The sequence below is a fragment of the Mustelus asterias genome, chromosome 7 (assembly GCF_964213995.1).
Source record: "Mustelus asterias chromosome 7, sMusAst1.hap1.1, whole genome shotgun sequence".
NCBI lineage: Eukaryota > Metazoa > Chordata > Chondrichthyes > Carcharhiniformes > Triakidae > Mustelus > Mustelus asterias.
Window position 1 is genome coordinate 15207856 of NC_135807.1, and position 17847 is coordinate 15225702.

The 17847-nt window shown below is 43.9% G+C and overlaps 1 protein-coding gene across 2 annotated transcripts in view; it reads right to left on the minus strand.

Annotated features, from left to right (window-relative positions):
• Window positions 1-17847, minus strand: part of LOC144495579 (guanine nucleotide-binding protein G(s) subunit alpha-like) — a 395016-nt gene that overhangs the window by 184388 nt on the left and 192781 nt on the right. The window lies entirely within an intron of this gene.

A 17847-nucleotide genomic window follows, 5' to 3' on the forward strand; every position in this document is an offset into this window, starting at 1 on the left:
AATCAGTGGAATGTGGCAAACCTGAGCGTGGACAACACAATGTCTCTGGAGCTGAGAACCCAGATGAGCCGCGTGTGGCTCCTGGGCTGCAGGTTGCCTACCACTGTGCTAAGCCAAGGCCCCATTGGTCTGCTCAGATGGACATAAAAAGATCCTGTGCAACTATTTGAATAAGTGGTGAAGTTCTCCCAGTATCATGGCCAGTTTCTTTCCTTCAGCCAATACCACTAAAAACCGACGAACGCATCATGTATCTCAATCCTATCGCAGGGAACTTTGCTGTCTGCAAATTACTGCTGCATATCTCTACATTACTGCTGGCAAATTACTTCAAAAAGCATCTCGTTGGCTGCAAAGTGCTTTGGGATATCCCCAGGTCGCGGAGGGCACCGTAAAGTGTGTAAGCTGAACTTACAAAACCTGTCAGCTCAGGGAGAGTGGTATCTTCCTGCACATAATCGTAATTATATATAGCCAATCAGAGATCTCTGGGATTCGAAAGGATTAATACATTTTGGAACCAATATGGTTCATCTGACATTGCTACACTGCATACAGGCTGATCCAACATAAACTGTCGGAGACCTGAGAGACACTTAAACCTACAGACATTGGGTGGGATTTTCCAGCCCGCTCGCCCCAAGACTGGAAAATCTGTCTGAGGTCAACGGAGCTTTGCACGGTCCTGTCCCGTCTGCTACGATTCCCATGGTGGGCGGGATGGGAAAATTCCACCTATCACATACTAATGCCTCCCTCTGCATTACCTGTAGATGCAGAGTTAAAAGTAAACGCTCATCATAAAAACTTTGGTTTGATAATTCACCTCCTAGCCGATACCATAGAAGCCATATATTTTCGGAATGTACATCTCATTCCGCCTTTTGGCTGCTGTCAATTTCTCACAGCTAAAACTAATTGAACTTCACCATCTGTAATAAATAAGATATTGTCAAAGGAAATTGGAATGGTCAGTAGACACGTTTTTACAGTTGATGCATGAAGCTCAGACACTTATGAGCTTCCATTCAACTGAAGTACAATTTCTTAACGAAACAGAACGTAGAGCAGAGAGACAGGCCATTTGGCCCATGCTCTTCACGAGCTTCCTCCAAACACTCTTCACCTCTTCACTGGGCGGCATGGTGGCACAGTGGTTAGCACTGCTGCCTCACAATGCCAGGGACCCGGGTTCAATTCCCGGCTTGGGTCACTGTCTGTGCAGAGTCTGCACGTTCTCCCCGTGTCTGCGTGGGTTTCCTCCGGGTGCTCCGGTTTCCTCCCACAATCCAAAGACTTGCTGGTTAGGTGCATTGGCCATGCTAAATTCTCCCTCAGTGTACCCGAACAGGCGCTGGAGTGTGGTGACTCGGGGATTTTCACAGTAACTTCATTGTAGTGTTAATGTAAGCCTACTTGTGACACTAATAAATAAACTTTAAACCTAATCCCATCAAGGTAACCTTCTGAGTATTGAAGATTCCCGGATACAAATACAACATGTTTAGGGAAGATAGTGAGGAAGGAAAGGAGTGTTGAAGCATTGATTAAGCAGAATATTACAGTGCTGGAGAGAGAGGATGAGCTGAAGCAACCAAGGACAGTATCTATCTAGTTAGAGCTAAGAAACAGCAGAGTTACCATAACACTATTGGGCCATTCTATAGGTCACCTGGTGAAGATATAGAGGAATACATTTGCAAGGAAATTGCAGAGGTGTGTAAAAACTATAGCGTAGTTATAATGGGAGAATTTAATTATCCTAATATAGACTGGCTCCTTACCTGTGGGTGGCCCTAACCTTCAGTGGGTCTTTCCATTGGAATTGGCTGCCCAATTAGAAGGCCCTCCCTGCTCCAAACAATCAGGCAGCAGGTATACTTGCCAGGGTTTAACTGTAGGGTTCTCAGCCTATTGAATAGAATCATAGACTCCCTACAGACCAGAAGGAGGCCATTTGCCCATTGAGTCGACACCGATTCTCTGACAGAGTATCTTACCCAGGCCCTCTCCCCCAATCTATCCCTGCAACTCCACACATTTACCATGGCCAATCTATCTAACCTACACATTTTTGGACACAGAGGGGCAATTTAGCATGGCCAATCCACCTTACTGTACAAGTTTGGAGTGTGGGAGGAAACCCATGTGGACACGGGGAGAACATGCAAATTTCACATGGACAGTTACCCGAGGCCAGAACTGAACCCAGGTCCCTGGCCCTATGAGGCAGCTGCGCTAATCATTGTGCCACCTTCCCCCATAGATTACTCTGTCTTTTTCTATATCTTACCAAAATTTTATGATACTGCGATCATTTCCCCTAAATGTTCCCCTACCAACACCTGATCCATTTGGTTTCGTCACCTAGAACCAGATTAAAGTTAAAGCTTTTTTATTAGTCGCAAGTAAGGCTTACATTAACACTGCAATGAAGTTACTGTGAAAATCCCCAAGTCGCCACAGTCCTGTTCGAGTACACTGAGGGAGAATTTAGCATGGCTAATGCACCTAACCAGCACGTCTTTTGGACTGTGGGAGGAAACCGGAGCACCCGGAGGAAACCCACACAGACACGGGGAGAACGTGCAAACTCCACACAGACAGTGACCCAAGCCAGGAATCGAACCTGGGACCCTGGCGCTGTGAGGCAGCAGTGCTAACCACTGTGCCGCCCCAGCGATGGATCTTGTTGGGCCAGAAACATTCTGATCAAGAAAATTCTCTTGTACACGCCTCAGGAACTCTTCCCCCTCTCTGCTGTCCATGAGTCGTGTATCTTGTTGCTGTCACAGGGACCTTGCTGTGTGCAAATTGCTGCTGCATTTCTCTATGTTACGACCGTGAAATTACTTCAAAAATACTTAATTGGCTGCGAGGTGCTTTGGGATATCCTACGGGAGGTACGGGCCACCACAGCTGAGGACTCCATCCTTCCACAACGACTAAGTCTCCCCACCTGAGCCTTCTTGTTTGGCCCCAATGAGCCCACATCATCTATCTTATCAATCTGTCACTGATCCTTTGCCCGGGCAGTACCAGCAGTTACCACAGCTCCTACAGGTGATGCTAGTACAGGAGAGCTGCCAACTGGCTTGCTGCTTTCGGTAGGCCAGGTATTTGTCCCTAATTAGGGTCTGGGGGGGGGGATGTTGCTCAGAGGAGCCAGGAAACCCCATAACAGGAACGTAAATGCCTGATCGGGACGTAATCTCATTGGCCGATGACCTCCTGAAATTGACAAAAGCAGGGTCACAGCTGGGGCGTGAACTTTCCCCCACAGCCATTAAATTCCACCCTCAGGATACAAAAGCAAGGACCTGATGATGAACCTTTGTAAAACACTGGTCCGGCCGGGGTCAACTGGAGTAGCGCGGTGAATTCTGGGCACCTCACTTTAGGAACGATGTGGAAGCTTTAGAAAGGATGCAGAAAAGATTTATGAGTATGCTTCCAGGAATGAGGGACTTCATGACAGAGTCATTCTGGAATGTAGACACAGGAGTTTTTAATTAAACAACATTTACTAAAATGATACCAGAACTGAGTGGTTTAACTTATAAGGAAACAGTGAACAGCGCGGGGCTCTTTTCTCTGGGAAAGAGAAGATTGACAAGTGACCTGATAGGAGATCTCCAAGTTGTGAAGGAATTTCATGGGGTCGATGCAGAGAAGATGTTTCCCATTATGAGCGAGATCCGCAACTCGGGACCGTGAATACAAGGCAATCCAATATAGAATTCAGGAGAAAATTCTTTACCCATCTTTTTATTCAGATAGATTGGGAAAGCTGGGATTGTTCACCTGAGAAAGGAGATTATGTGAATGTGTTCAAAATGCTGGGGGGGGGGTCTAGACAGAGTAGATATAAAGTTTTAAAGTTTATTTATCAGTGTCACAAGTAAGCTTACATTAACACTGCAATGAAGTTGCTGTGTAAATCCCCTAGTTGCCACACTCTGGTGCCTGTTCGGGTTCACTGAGGGAGAATTTAGCAGGGCCACGCATCTTTCGGACTGTGGGAAGAAACTGGAGCACACGGAGGAAACCCATGAAGAAACGGGGAGAAGGTGCAGACTCCCCACAGACAGTGACCCAACCAGGGAATCGAACCCAGGTCCCTGGCGCTGTGAGGCAGCAGTGCTAACCACCAGAAAAATGGTTTCCATTGTTGGAAGGGTGGAGTACCAGAGGACAACAAATCAAGGTGATTGCCAAGAGAACCAACAACAATATGAAGAAAACTTCAGTGGTTAGGATTTGAAATGTACCGTCTGAGTGTGGTGGAGGCAGGTACGATGTGGCTTTCAAAGGGGGGCTGGATAAGTACCTGAAGAATAAGCTTTGCAGAGCTAGAGGGATACGGGAGGTGGGGGAGGGGTTGGGGGAGTGAGATTGGCTGAGGAGATCTTGCAGAGAGCTGGCACAGACATGATTGCTTAATGGCCTCTTTCCGTGTGGTTACCATCCTATAATTCTATTTGTTTCTCTTTCATGTGTTTATCTGTGTCCTTATGCTGAGCATAATCAAGGACCCCACGCACCCCAGACATTCTCTCTTCCACCTTCTTCCATCGGGAAAAAGTCTGAGGTCACGTACCAACCGACTCAAGAACAGCTTCTTCCCTGCTGCCGTCAGACTTTTGAATGGACCTACCTTGCATTAAGTTGATCTTTCTCTACACCCTAGCTATGACTGTAACACTACATTCTGCACTCTCTCGTTTCCTTCTCTATGAATGGTATGCTTTGTCTGTATAGAGCGCAAGAAACAATACTTTTCACTGTATGTTAATACATGTGACAATAATAAATCAAATCAAATTCAAAGCTAATGGCCTCAAATACTCCCTGTGGTAACAATTTGTTAAAATATTCACTGATAGGGTGTCACAAGCAAGGCCAACACTGACTGTCCTTCCAGAGGGCTCTACTTTCCTTTTAGAAGGCGGCGTTGTGTCACAATCCACATTGCGACCACTCTCTCGAATCCCCTATTGGTCTGCTTTGCATTTATGCTCCCGAGCTCTGGTCTCACTTATAAGTGGAAACATCTTCTCTGCATCTACCCCATCAAACACTTCAATAATCCTTCAATAATTCTATTCACGTCACTTGGTCAATCTTTGCTTTTCGAGAGATTCTTCGAGAGAGAGAAAAGAGCCCCAACCTGTTCAGTCTTTCGCAATCGGTTAAGCCACTTGGTTCTGGTATAACTTTAGTAAATGCTGTTTAATTAAAAACTCTTGTGTCGACATTCCAGATTTACTCCATCATGGTAAGATCCCTTTGAAATTTCTGTCAGTCTAAATCTGTGCAGATCCAGGTATTTCTGGGCAGTGACCCAGCATAAGTTTCAACTATCGTGAAATCATTTGCATGTTGTTTCGGGGCCTGAACGGTGATGGTGGGGGCTATTTACGGATGCAAGAATGCAGCAGTTAAGCCTTTTCCTAGTAATCAGATGTAGGTCAAAATCGTGGGTCCCCCAGGGCAGTGTTAACCTATATTTATGTTTGCTGAGTGTTATGAAACAGACACTGCCTCAAAACCAGTTCAAATGTGAAGGCAAGACAAATCACACATTTTGCAAACCGGCTTTCTATCAGAATGAAAGTGACAGGATGTGTCGCAAAGGAATAAAATCTTTTCCTGACAAATGATAAAATTGCTTAAAGGGTACGGAAAGACAAAAAATAAAAATCCCCAACGAAAACACTCTTTTAAAAAATAACTGCTCGTCATCGATGAGATGCGCCCGGTAGAAGCGTCTAAACAGCAAACACACAAATGCAGCAGTTAACTGTGGCACAGTTAGTAAGCACAAACTCGGAATTGAGGTTCACAGATGGGACAGCGGTTATACCTGGCCGATTTTCATTTACCACCGAATCCGGCCTGAATTTCGTCAGATACGAACAGGTCCACTACATGGTCAGACCTGTCTGGGATTCTGCCGGTCTACATCCATCTCCAGTACATGATGAACTTAATGGGGAAGCTGTCATCATTACCCACCGCTCAGGCTAAAATTTTAAATCTTTTCCTGATTTTTAAAAATTCCTTCGTGGGATGTGAGCATTTTCCCAAGACTAGCATTTGTTGCCCATCCTTAATTGCCCTCAAGAAGGTGGTGGATGAGCCATCTTTTTGAAGGCGGCATGGTGGCACAGTGGTTAATACTGCTGCCTCACAGCGCTGGGGACCCGGGTTCGATTCCGGCCTTGTGTGTGGAGTTTGCACAATCTCCCCGTGCCAGTGTGGGTTTCCTCCGGGTGCTCTGGTTTCCTCCCACACTCCAAAAATGTGGGTTAGGTGGATTGGCCATGCTAAATTGCCCCTTAGTGTCAAGGGGATTAGCAGGGTGAATACGTGGGGTTACGAGGGTAGGGCCTGATGGGATTGTTGTCAGTGCAGGCTCGATGGGGCGAATGGCCTCCTCCTGTACTGGATTCTATGAACTTGCATTCATAAATCACCTTACCCAAATCCAGGAAACTGCAAAGTGCTTAGCAGCTGATAAAGTATCTGTTTTTGGAGTGTTGTCATGTAACTTGTCAGTTCATTTTCAATCTGCAAATCTCCACAAAACAGTACTGGGATGATGACTTTTTAAAAAAAGTAACAGTGATTGGGTGATAAATGTTGCCCATGATACTGGAGAGAACCCCTCTGTTCTTCTCCAAAATGATGCATGACTGTTCAGATGGTCAAAGGCTGGCCTCCTTGGTGTTGTGGACACATTTCATGTCTACAAGGAGTTGGATTTAACACTGGCCAGAACACATGTTTGTGCTCACAAGTAGGGGATTGCATCCATCAGTGTGAATGAGTTGGGGTTTGGTATTGGACCCAATTCCCAGAAGGGGGCAATGGGCGGGGGGGTGGGGTGGTCCAGTTTTTGTTCCCCTCCCTTGCTGGATACTACAATGCTGCACTTATTCAGACTATTTAACTCATGCCAGTACCTGCACCATTGGTTCTCACCAATATCGCTTGGCTCCAGCTGCTGTGCCGTGGCCTTGAAGAAAGCCAAGCTAAGCACAAAAGCACGGCGCTTCTCTCCCAACTGTTCATCTTTTAAATATTTAGAGTGCACAGGCAGCAGAATCCTTATTCTCTAAACATTTCATTCCACGTAGCTTTATAAAATGGTCAGATGGCCTTTGAAGTGCTGGCTTCACACTGCACTGGAGTTACGTATTTCTGCACTTTAACATAAGAAGTGAGGGTTAATAACAAGTCCTCACATTTCTGTACTTGCAAGAAATGCCGTAGAATGAACAGACTGATTAGGACCAAGTTCCTGTTTCCACCCCTCCCTCCCCGATGACTTTATTCTGCTTTCTGAATAATTTGTATCTCTTTCTTCAAAGAGCGAATACCAAATATGTTTTGCTCAATTTGTGTCAGAGAAGTTACTGAGCAGTGGGCAGAAGCCAAAATCATATCTCAAGATCGGTTAAGCACATCGGAGCTCCTCAAGTCTCCCAGCCGAGTATCTGTCTCTCAAACAACCACAATGTCGGCAAGTGCCTTCCAGAAGCTGCCGCTAGTGGATATACAGAGCTGAAAGCTCTCCTTTTCAACCAGCATCGTGGAACACTTGATTCGAATTGTTCCTACAACTGTCATCTCCCCAGAGACTTATAAAGAACAAAGGAATATTCCTCCAAAGGTTAAATATGGGATGGTCACAAACAAATCCAATAATGATTTCAGGAGAAACATCAATGTACAGAAAATGGTTAGAATGTGGAACTTGGCAGGAGGGAACACAAACCGTGAGGAGAATGAAAACAGAAAGGAGAGAAGATGGCAAATGGAGTATAATGTGGGGCAAAGTCAAATTGTCCACTTTGGTCGGAAGAAGCAAGAAGAATAGTTTTTAAAAAGCTGAGAGTGGCACATGTTGGTATCCAGACCATTATATGGCTCACAGCAAGTTAACTTGCATTTAGGAAGGCAAATGGTATATTAACTTTACTGCAAAGGGATTGGAGTTCAATGGTAAGGAAGTCTTGTTGGAATTATATAGGGTTAGTTGAGACCATATTAGGAGAAGTGTGCATGGTTTACATCTCCTTCCCTACAGTTGCCTCAGAGTGGATGCAACAAAGGTTCACTAGATTGATTCAGAAGAAGAGGGAGCATTCCTATGTTGTGGGATTGAGTAGAATGGGCGTATATTGTCTGGTGTTTGTAACGATGAGAGGTGATTGTATTGAAATGTATGAAATACTTAAAGGGCTTGACCTGACAGATACAGAGAGGCTGTTTTCTTTGCTGGAGAGCCTAAAACTAGGGGTCAGGATAAGGGTTTGGCCATTTTGGATTGAAATGAGGAAAAATTTCTTCCTCCAGTGCTTTAAAACTTTTGAATTCTTTACCATTGATAGCGGAGATAAGAGGAAAGAACAATACAGCATAGGAACAGGCCCTTTGGACCACCAAGGTCCAAAGGGCCTTGGTGGTCCAAAGGTTTACCTCTCATTGCATCATCTAGTTTTTCAATCAAATACGGGTTCAATGCTGGCGAACCCTAATACGCGAAACCGCTGATACGCGGTTTCTATCCCTCTGTCCACCTCCTGTTCATGTGTCTATCAAGATACACCTTGAACGTTGCTAACGTGCCTGCTTCCACCACCTCCACTGGCAGTGCGTTCCAGGCACCCACCCCCGTGTGTGAAAAACTTTCCCCACATACCTCCCCCAAACTTAACCCCCTCACCTTAAACCTGTGCTCTCTTGTAGTGGACCCTTCCACTCTGGGAAAAAGCATCTGACTATTCACCCTATCTACGGTTGAAATAATTTTGTAGACTTCTAACAGGTCGCACCTCAGCCTCCATCTTTCCAATGAAAACAATGCGAGATTATCCAAACTCTCCTCATACTGAAAACCCTCCAGACCAGGCAGCATCATGGCAAACCTTCTTTGCACTCCAAAGCATCCACATCCTTCTGGTAGTGTGGTGACTAGAACTGCTCACAATATTCCAAATAAAATAAAGTTTTATACAGCTATAGCATAATTTGCCAACGTTTGATGCCCCGGCCGATGAAGATGCTCAGTCAGTGAGTACATTGAAGACTGAAATCATTGTTAAATAACAAACTCATTTTCAAGAGCTATTTTGCAAAACCAATGTACGGGAAAAACATATCTCCCCAATCCACCCCCTTGGGACACATCTCTGTTAATTACTTACCGGTGATAACAATTACCCTGATAGTTACCTCTCATTGCATCATCTAGTTTTTCAATCAAATACGGGTTCAATGTTGGCGAAACCTAAAGAATACAGTGTTTGCATATTACACTCACTGAGCAGCATCATGTTAAGCAAGTAGAGAAGGTCCATTTAGTATTCTTGTTCTCCAATGTTCAAAAGCAAGTCCTACCATACCTGTTCCAGCTACTTGCATCTAACAACGACATCACATCAATATGCAATGGGTAGCACTTTATTCAGTTCAGGCTTTGCAGTGTTGCATTCTATCATGGGGTGGCACGATAGCGCAGTGGTTAGCACTGCTGCTTCACAGCGCCAGGGCCCTGGGTTCGATTCCCGGCTTGGGTCACTGTCTGTGTGGAGTTTGCATGTTCGCCCTGTATCTGCGTGGGTTTCCTCCGGGTGCTCCGGTTTCCTCCCACATTCTGAAAGACGTGCCGGTTAGGTGCAATGACCAAACAGGCGCCGGAGTGTGGCGACTAGGGGATTTTCACAGCAACTTCATTGCAGTGTTAATGTAAGCCTTACTTGTGACACAAATAAATAAACTTAAACTTAAAAAAAAATTCTCATCAATCAGAAATGACTGCCAGAAAAGAACAGAAACTGCTGGAAGAGATGCAATGATTTTCTTTTAACTGCAATTGGAAAATATGGACTGGAGTATCCAAATTTCTATTGTTTCTTTCTTCCTCTGATTGTGTTGGTCCGTTGGCCTGACTGTAGCCGAGGTGCAGGAAATAACATGTAGGCAAATCAAGTAGAGATTCTGACAAAAGAATCAGGCAAAATGTTTTGGAGTGGTGTTCCATCGAGTTGAAAAAATGAACAGATTTCCATAAAAATGAAACTTGAAATGATTAACACCCGTATAAAATGTAACTCAACTGGGTGCCTATTGTCCTGGAACATCAATATCCTCGGCTAAAGCATGACGGGATGTTTACATTAAAAGTGCAGGCTGTGTGTTATCCCACATAGTGAGGAAAGAAAATGAGGCAGTGAAGCCCCAACTGGCATACAGGATCCAATTCTGCGCACAACACTTTACAAAGGATGTTAATGTCTTGCAGAGGGTGAGTGGAGATATAGCAGAATGGCAGCAAGGACGCAGGACTTCCCTTTGGCCAAGAGTCTGGAGAAGCTCTGGTTGCAGAGAAGACTAAGCAGAGACTCGATAAGAAAGATTTTGATAGTGACATAAGGAAAAAGCTGTTTGCATTGGCAGGAAGGTTAGCAACCAGGGGACTCAGATTTGAGGTAATTGGCTAAAGAACAAGAAGAGGGATGAGGAGAATTTTTTATGTGGCAAGTTGTTGCGATCTGGAATTGACTGCCTGAAAAGATTGTGGGAGCAGATTTACTATACCTATCAAAAGAGAATTGGATCAATATTTGGGGAATATTTGCAAGCTACAGGACAACCAAAGACAGCATGTTGAAAAGCATGCCATCTAAAACACGGCCGTGATGATTTGAGCAGCGCCATCTTTTCTGCTGGCTATTGCCTACTCTGTCCTTCACAATTATGTCGTGGAGTAATGCATACTGCGCATGCACCGCACTGCCAACAAACATAACCTATTCAACAATGTGGTTGATTCTTTAATGCCCTCAGGGATGGGCAATAAATGCTGGCCCAGCCAACAACACCCACAGCCTATGAACGAATAATTTTTTAAAATTGAAAAAGTTTCTTGACAATAGCATAAACTTTCTAATTCACTTAGTCTGCTGAATAACAATTTATGGAAGTTTGTGGAATTTAGTGGAGATTATGTGGCGATTAGTGGAGATTAAGATTATGGGGTGGTACAGTGGTTAGCACTGCTACTTCACAGTGCCAGGGACCCGTGTTCAATTCCGGCCTTGGGTCACTGCCTGTGTGGAGTTTGCACGTTCTCCCCGTGTCTGCCTGGGTTTCCTCCAGGTGCTCCGGTTTCCTTCCACAGTCCACAGATGTGTGGGTTAGGTTTATTGCCATGCTAAATTGACCCTAGTGTCGGGATTAGCAAGGTTAATATTTTTTGGGTTCCGGGAATAGGGCCTGGGTGGGATTATGGTGGGGGCAGACTCGATGGGCCGAATGGCCTCCTTTTGCACTGTAGGGATTCTAACTTCATTGACATTCCCCAAAGTTAACATCCTCTCCTCATCTGCAGAGCACCTCACTCATGAACACATAACAATCCTTATCCTTTTACAGAAAGTTTTCATTCCTAAGCTATTAGCAACCAAGTGCCTAGAACTGAAACAACAGATGTGTTCACAGATACATTACTTTAGATAACATTCTATTCATAGCCCACCAAAAAAATTGTTTTCATATAAATCATCCCAAATGCAATCAAGCAAAAAAATAAAGTTTTTCTTTGATCCTCAAGAACCCACCCAGACTGTCTTTCCATTCTTCATTGTTTGTCAAAAAATAAACATTTATTTATCCCCTTAAACTTCAGGTAACTTTCCCTTTAGGGCAGCACGGTGGCACAGTGATTAGCACTGCTGCCTCACAGTGCCAGGGACCAGGGTTCGATTCCCAGCTTGGGTCACTGTCTGTGCGGAGTTTGCACATTGTCCCCGTCTCTGCGTGGGTTTCCTCCGGGTGCTCCGGTTTCTTTCCACAGTCCAAAATGGTTAGGTGTATTGGCCATGCTAAATTCACCCTCAGTGTACCCGAACAGGCGCCGCAGTGTGGCAACTGGGGGATTTTCACAGTAACTTCATTGCAGTGTTAATGTAAGCCTTACTTGTGACACTAATAAATAAACTTTACAAGTCGCTATTCCATGCTCTCAATTTATTCAATCAATTCAACATCAGGTGCAATTATATCCAAGCTTGGTGGGTTTAAACTCTTAGCAATCAGAAACTGTGCCTACAGATGGTCTGGAAGTTAACTGTAATCAATTACATTTTAACTCAAACGGTAACAAAGAAAAGCAATGAGACTGAAAGCGTTAATTTTTTTTGGACAAAGGAAAGCCTTTAGTCCCAATTATCACCATCCGTGATAAACATTCTTGAAGTCTTTAAGCTGCAAGAATTGCTTACTGTCTGTCATTCATGATTCCATCTATTTTTAAAAAAACAAGAGATATATTCAGCTTGGAGCCAAATGAGTTAATTTGATATAGTTACATCTGTCCATTTAAAAACTTAAAATTCATAGAATAAAATAGAATAGAATCCCTGCAGTGCAGAAGGAGGCCATTCAGCCCATCGAGTCTGCATCGACCACAATCCCACCCGGGCCCGATTCCTGCAACCCCACATATTTACCCTGCTAATCCCCCTGACACTAGGGTTAACATGGCCAATCAACCTAACCCGTGCATCTTTGGACTAACCAATGTGGCACTGTGCAACAAATAATAGGATTTACCATTATCCATAGTTACCTGGGGTTATGCAATGGAAACTGAAATTATAGGAGAAGAATAAAATGTAAAAATTTGTGTCGATCACGCTATTCATGAACTCGGGCCAAGAAAGAGTGATCATGAACAATGATGAGATAATGCAGGAGCTTCCTCTGCAACATGCATGTGTTAAGGTGGGGTACAAATTGCATGAACTACTTTTTATTTGTACTGAGTTATTTTAGCCCTGAGGGGGAGGCCGCAGCTTCTGTTTTACACCTACTTAGGTTCTGCTAATAGGAGACAAAATTTTGGCCTGTGGCTATTGGGAATTTAGAATTGCAATGACACCTGCAACTAAGGAATGAAATCAATGAACAAACAAAACATGTTACTGCCTGGAATCATATGGAATGTTTGATTTCTGAAAGGAAAGAACAAACATTGGGGGGAATTCTCCTGTCCACAGGAATTGTAGCGGGCGGGCGGGGGTGAACCATGCAAATGTCCACTGACCTCGGATTCTCCTGTTTTGAGACGAGCGCGTCCTGAGAATCCCACCCATTGTATGGAACGGTGAAGTTTCTTTAATGCTTATGAATGAAATAGGATGATAACTAATGGGATGTGTAAATTACATGGAGAAAAAGTGACTGAGAGTAGGATCAAGTCAAGGAACAACTCATAATAACACCTTGGGATAAAGTGCAAGTGCATTCTAGTTTCAAAGCAAGTTTTACTGGAAGTCAAGAAAGTGTAGAATAAATTAGCAAGTTGATCGGTTTTTCCTGGTTATGTTTGAGTCCTTGTCCATGAGGTTTTTTTTAAAAAAGAGACTTAAATTTCATAGTTTGGCCATCGTCCAAGGTATTGGGACCATGAAGTGGGAGGTAAGCAAAAACTCTGCCCTGGAGACACCAACACACGTTCCATACGATCACGTCATGTTCAGGAAGCATGAACTAATATTGAGATACCAACGCGAATATGCAATTGTGGTTGGACATGTGTCTTCCACAAATGCGTAGAATGACGAACATGGAAAAATGCATGGTGAAATGCACTAAAGAATGGGTCTCAAACATGATTAGTTACTGGACAGCAATGCAACATGGTTAAGATGACTAGTATTGTAAGAAAGAATTCTTAGATTATCAAGGCATTGACACATACTTTCTCGAGAAAATTAGTTCACAATGGGGGAATAAAACAAAATAAAATTAATTTGTGTAAGGTTATTGAAGGGTTAGGTATATAATATTAGGAAATTGCCACACGATAATTTCAAGAAAATAACTGGAGGTTTGAGAACATAATTTGGGTTTTAGAATACAGTAGAGAGAGATTGTGAAGAGTTGTACAAAGAATATTATTGTTCAGGGTATAGGGCAGGTACCAAGGATTTGTTTGTTTGTTAATTCGCTATAAATATTTCTATAATTAAGGAGTTTAGGCATTTAGCTTCCACAACTATAGCCTTGGTTGATGTGAATGAGTTATAGTAAAGTTTTGATATTGTCGTGAATTTGGCATGAGGAGGTCGAATAGGAAGTCTAATGTGATGCTTCAGTTTGAATATAAAGGAGAGAATCTTTTCAATTTTGAGTCGATAAGAGTTAGAATAAGTGTGGGTTAAACAAGGAATTGTTATACACATTCTTCCTCCAGGTGGGGACTATGGGCGGCACAGTGGTTAGCACTGCTGCCTCACAGCGCCAGGGACCCGGGTTCGATTCCCGGCTTGGATCACTGTCTGCGTGGAGCCTGCACGTTCTCCCCGTGTCTGCGTGGGTTTCCTCCAGGTGCTCCTGTTTCCTTCCTCCAAAGATGTGTGGGTTAGGTGCATTGGCCATGCTAAATTGCCCCTTAGTGTCCCAAGATGCGAAGGTTAGCAGTGTAAATGTGATGGGTTACGGGGATAAGGCCAGGGTGGGATTGTGGTCGGTGCAGACTCGATGGGCCAAATGGCCTCCTCCTGCACTGTAGGGTTTCTGTAAGATTTTGATAATTCTATGGATTTTTAGGACGTGTACTATCTATGGATTTTATTCCTTAATCACCTTTTAAATGGCTCAGTTTGAATTTGTGCTCATTGGAGTTATTTACAGGAAGGTTGTCTTTTGTGAGAAACAACATTTTATTGTTTTACAGCTCTGAGCTCCTTTGACTTTTGAGTTAAGCAGCTTTATGCTGTTTTAATTGCCCACGATACAATTCAGAGTTTTTTTAAAAATCAGATTGAAGGAATGATTAAAAGTAGTTTGAACTTAGAATGACATCCCATGCTTAAGCAAATCCTGCATTGATTTAATTGAGTCGCTATGTTTGGAGGGCAGGACAGCGATGCCATAAGGAAATCTTTATTTTCTGATATTATGGTATGAAATGTTACTGACAAGGGAACGTGGCTTTGTTTGAATCTGTTCTGTATTTAAAGGAATCGTAGCATTTGTTTGCAATGGAATGTAAATTCTGAGGGGCCCAGGGAAATAAGAGATAGGACCGTGCCTCGGTTAATGAGCAACGAAGGAAAGGTTGCAAAGCTGGGGTGACAGGAGATGACTTGCATCCTATGCCAATGGAACAGGTGAATTTGGACTATTAGCCATGATCCTATTGAATGGCGGAGCAGGCTCATGGGGGCAACCTGACTCCTGTTCCTAATTCTTATGGTCTTTTTATCTCCAAGGGAAGAGCAATAATTCAACTGAGGGATAAAAGTTGGAAAACCATAATCCTTGTTGGCACAGTGTTACCATGGCTTTTGGGGTATGGCTCATCTGGACAGCTAAACATCACTTCAAAGACAGAGGAGAGAGAGAGTCATCACCTGTGCTGGCAACTTTAAGAATTGTTTAAGAATGTTATGATGTGCCAAGTGCTCATCCAGGTACTTTTTAAAGGATGTGAGGCAACCCACCTCTACCACCCTTCCTGGCAGCGCATTCCAGACCATCACCACCCTCTGGGCAAAAAAGTTCTTCCTCACATCTCCCCAAACCTCCTGCCCTTCATCTTGGACCTATGTCCCTTTGTGACTGACCTTTCAACTGAGGGGAGCAGCTGCCCCTTATCCACTCTGTCCATGCCCTTCATAATCTTGTACACCTCGATCAGGTTGCCCTTCAGTCTTCTCTGCTCCAATGAAAACAACCCAAGCCTATCCAACCTCTCTTCATAACTTAAATGTTCCATCCCAGGCAGCATCCTGGTGAATGAATCTCCTCTGCGCCCCCTCCAGTGCAATCACATCCTTTCTATAATGTGGTGACCAGAACTGCACACAGAACTCCAGCTGTGGCCTCACCAAAGTTCTATACAACTCCAACATGACTTCTCTGCTTTTGTAATCTATGCCTCGACTGATAAATGCAAGTGTCCCAGATGCCTTTTCTCACCACCCTACTAACATGTCCTTCCGTCTTCAGAGATTTATGGAAAACACACCAAGATCCTTTTGTTCCACAGAACTTCCTAGCGTTATGCTGTTCATTGAATGCTTCCTCGTCAAATTACTTCTTCTAAAGCGTATCACCTCACATTTTTCAGCGTTAAATTCCATCTGCCATTTATCTTCCCATTTTAGCATTCCGATCATATCTTCTTGTTGCCAAGACACTCAGCTTCGCTGTTAACCACCCGGCCAATCTTTGCGTCATCCACAAATGTACTAATCCTACTCCCCCCACACAGTCATCTACGTCATTTGTATAAATGACGAATAATAGGGGACCCAACACAGATCCCACTGGACACTGGCTTCCAGTCATTAAAGCAGCCTTCTATCATCACCCTCTGTCTCCTACAACTGAGCCACTTTTGAATCTATTTAATCAAATTACCCTGTATCCCGTCTGCATTTGCCTTCTTTACAAGTCTCCCATGAGGGACCTTGTCAAAGGCTTTGCTGAAATCCATATAAACTACATCAATGGCACTACCCTCATCTACACACCTGGTCACCTCCTCAAAAAATTCAATCAAATTTGTTAGGCATGACTTCCCTCTGATGAAGCCATGCTGACTATCCCTGAGCAAACCTTGCCTCTCCAAGTGGAGATGGATGCTCTCCTTCAGAATGTTCTTCAATAGTTTCCCTACCACTGACGTGAGACTCACTGTCTGGAGTTCCCTGGTTTATCTCTACAATCCTTCTTAAAATAGCAGATCCACATTTGCTGTTCTCCAGTCCTCTGGCACCTCCCCTGTGGCCAGAAAGGAATTAAAAATTTGGATCAGTGTCCCTGCAATCTCCTTCCTCGTTTCCCACAGCAGCCTAGGGCACAATTCATCTGGACCTGGAGGTTTATCCACTTTGAAGCCTGCCAACACCTCCAATACGTTGTCCTTTCCTATGTCAATTTGCTCAATAACCTGTCATTCTGGGCAGCAGTGAGTTGAGAAACAGGAGGTGGGGGGGGGGGGGGAAGGGGGGGTGGCAAGCATAGACCCTTGAGGGACACCAGAGGTAACAGGTTCTTATGAAGGGACTTGATCAAATCCATATGGAAGTTCATCAAAATAATACCCAGAGACAATTTCCTGACTCCTCTTCAGTTACTTTTTAAAAAATGCATTCAAAGTCATCAGGTATACGTGACCTTTATAAATCCATGTTGGCTCCTTCTGATCAGCTGAAAGGTTTAAAGGTGTTCAGTCTTTCTATCCTTTGCAGACAATAGGCTAGCTGGTCTATAATTCTCTGGTTTTCCTCTTTCTTACACAGCAGAATGCTATGTGCAATTTCCAAATCGAAAGGAACAGTTCATGAATCAAGGCAACTTTGCAACAGTTACGAGCATCTGAAATGCTCTCAACCACTTACTGTTAAACCCTGTGATGAAAACCATCTGGTCTGGGGAGGATAAGATGGGGGGGGGGCACGGGAGGTGTAGGTGTCACCTTCTCCTCCTGCACTCCACTTCTCCTCCTGTCACAACCTCTCCCCCCCATCCCCCTCCCGACTTCTTCATTATTATGAATTTAACAATAATTTTGGTACAACGCCATCGCTGATTCAATATTAGTTTTCTTGGAATAACTAATTCCAAGATTAGTTGGTCACGCCTGCTTCTCCTATTCCAGGAATCCCAAAGGAAGGAGATATTTAGTGCTGGATTATGAGCAAATATGTAACTGTGGACATGCAGCTGACTAAGTATAGGGCCTGGACTGGCTGAACTCACTGTTCACTTTGTGGAGGCAGGCAGCCATGCTAGTCATCTGAATCTATTGTTGAAAATTAA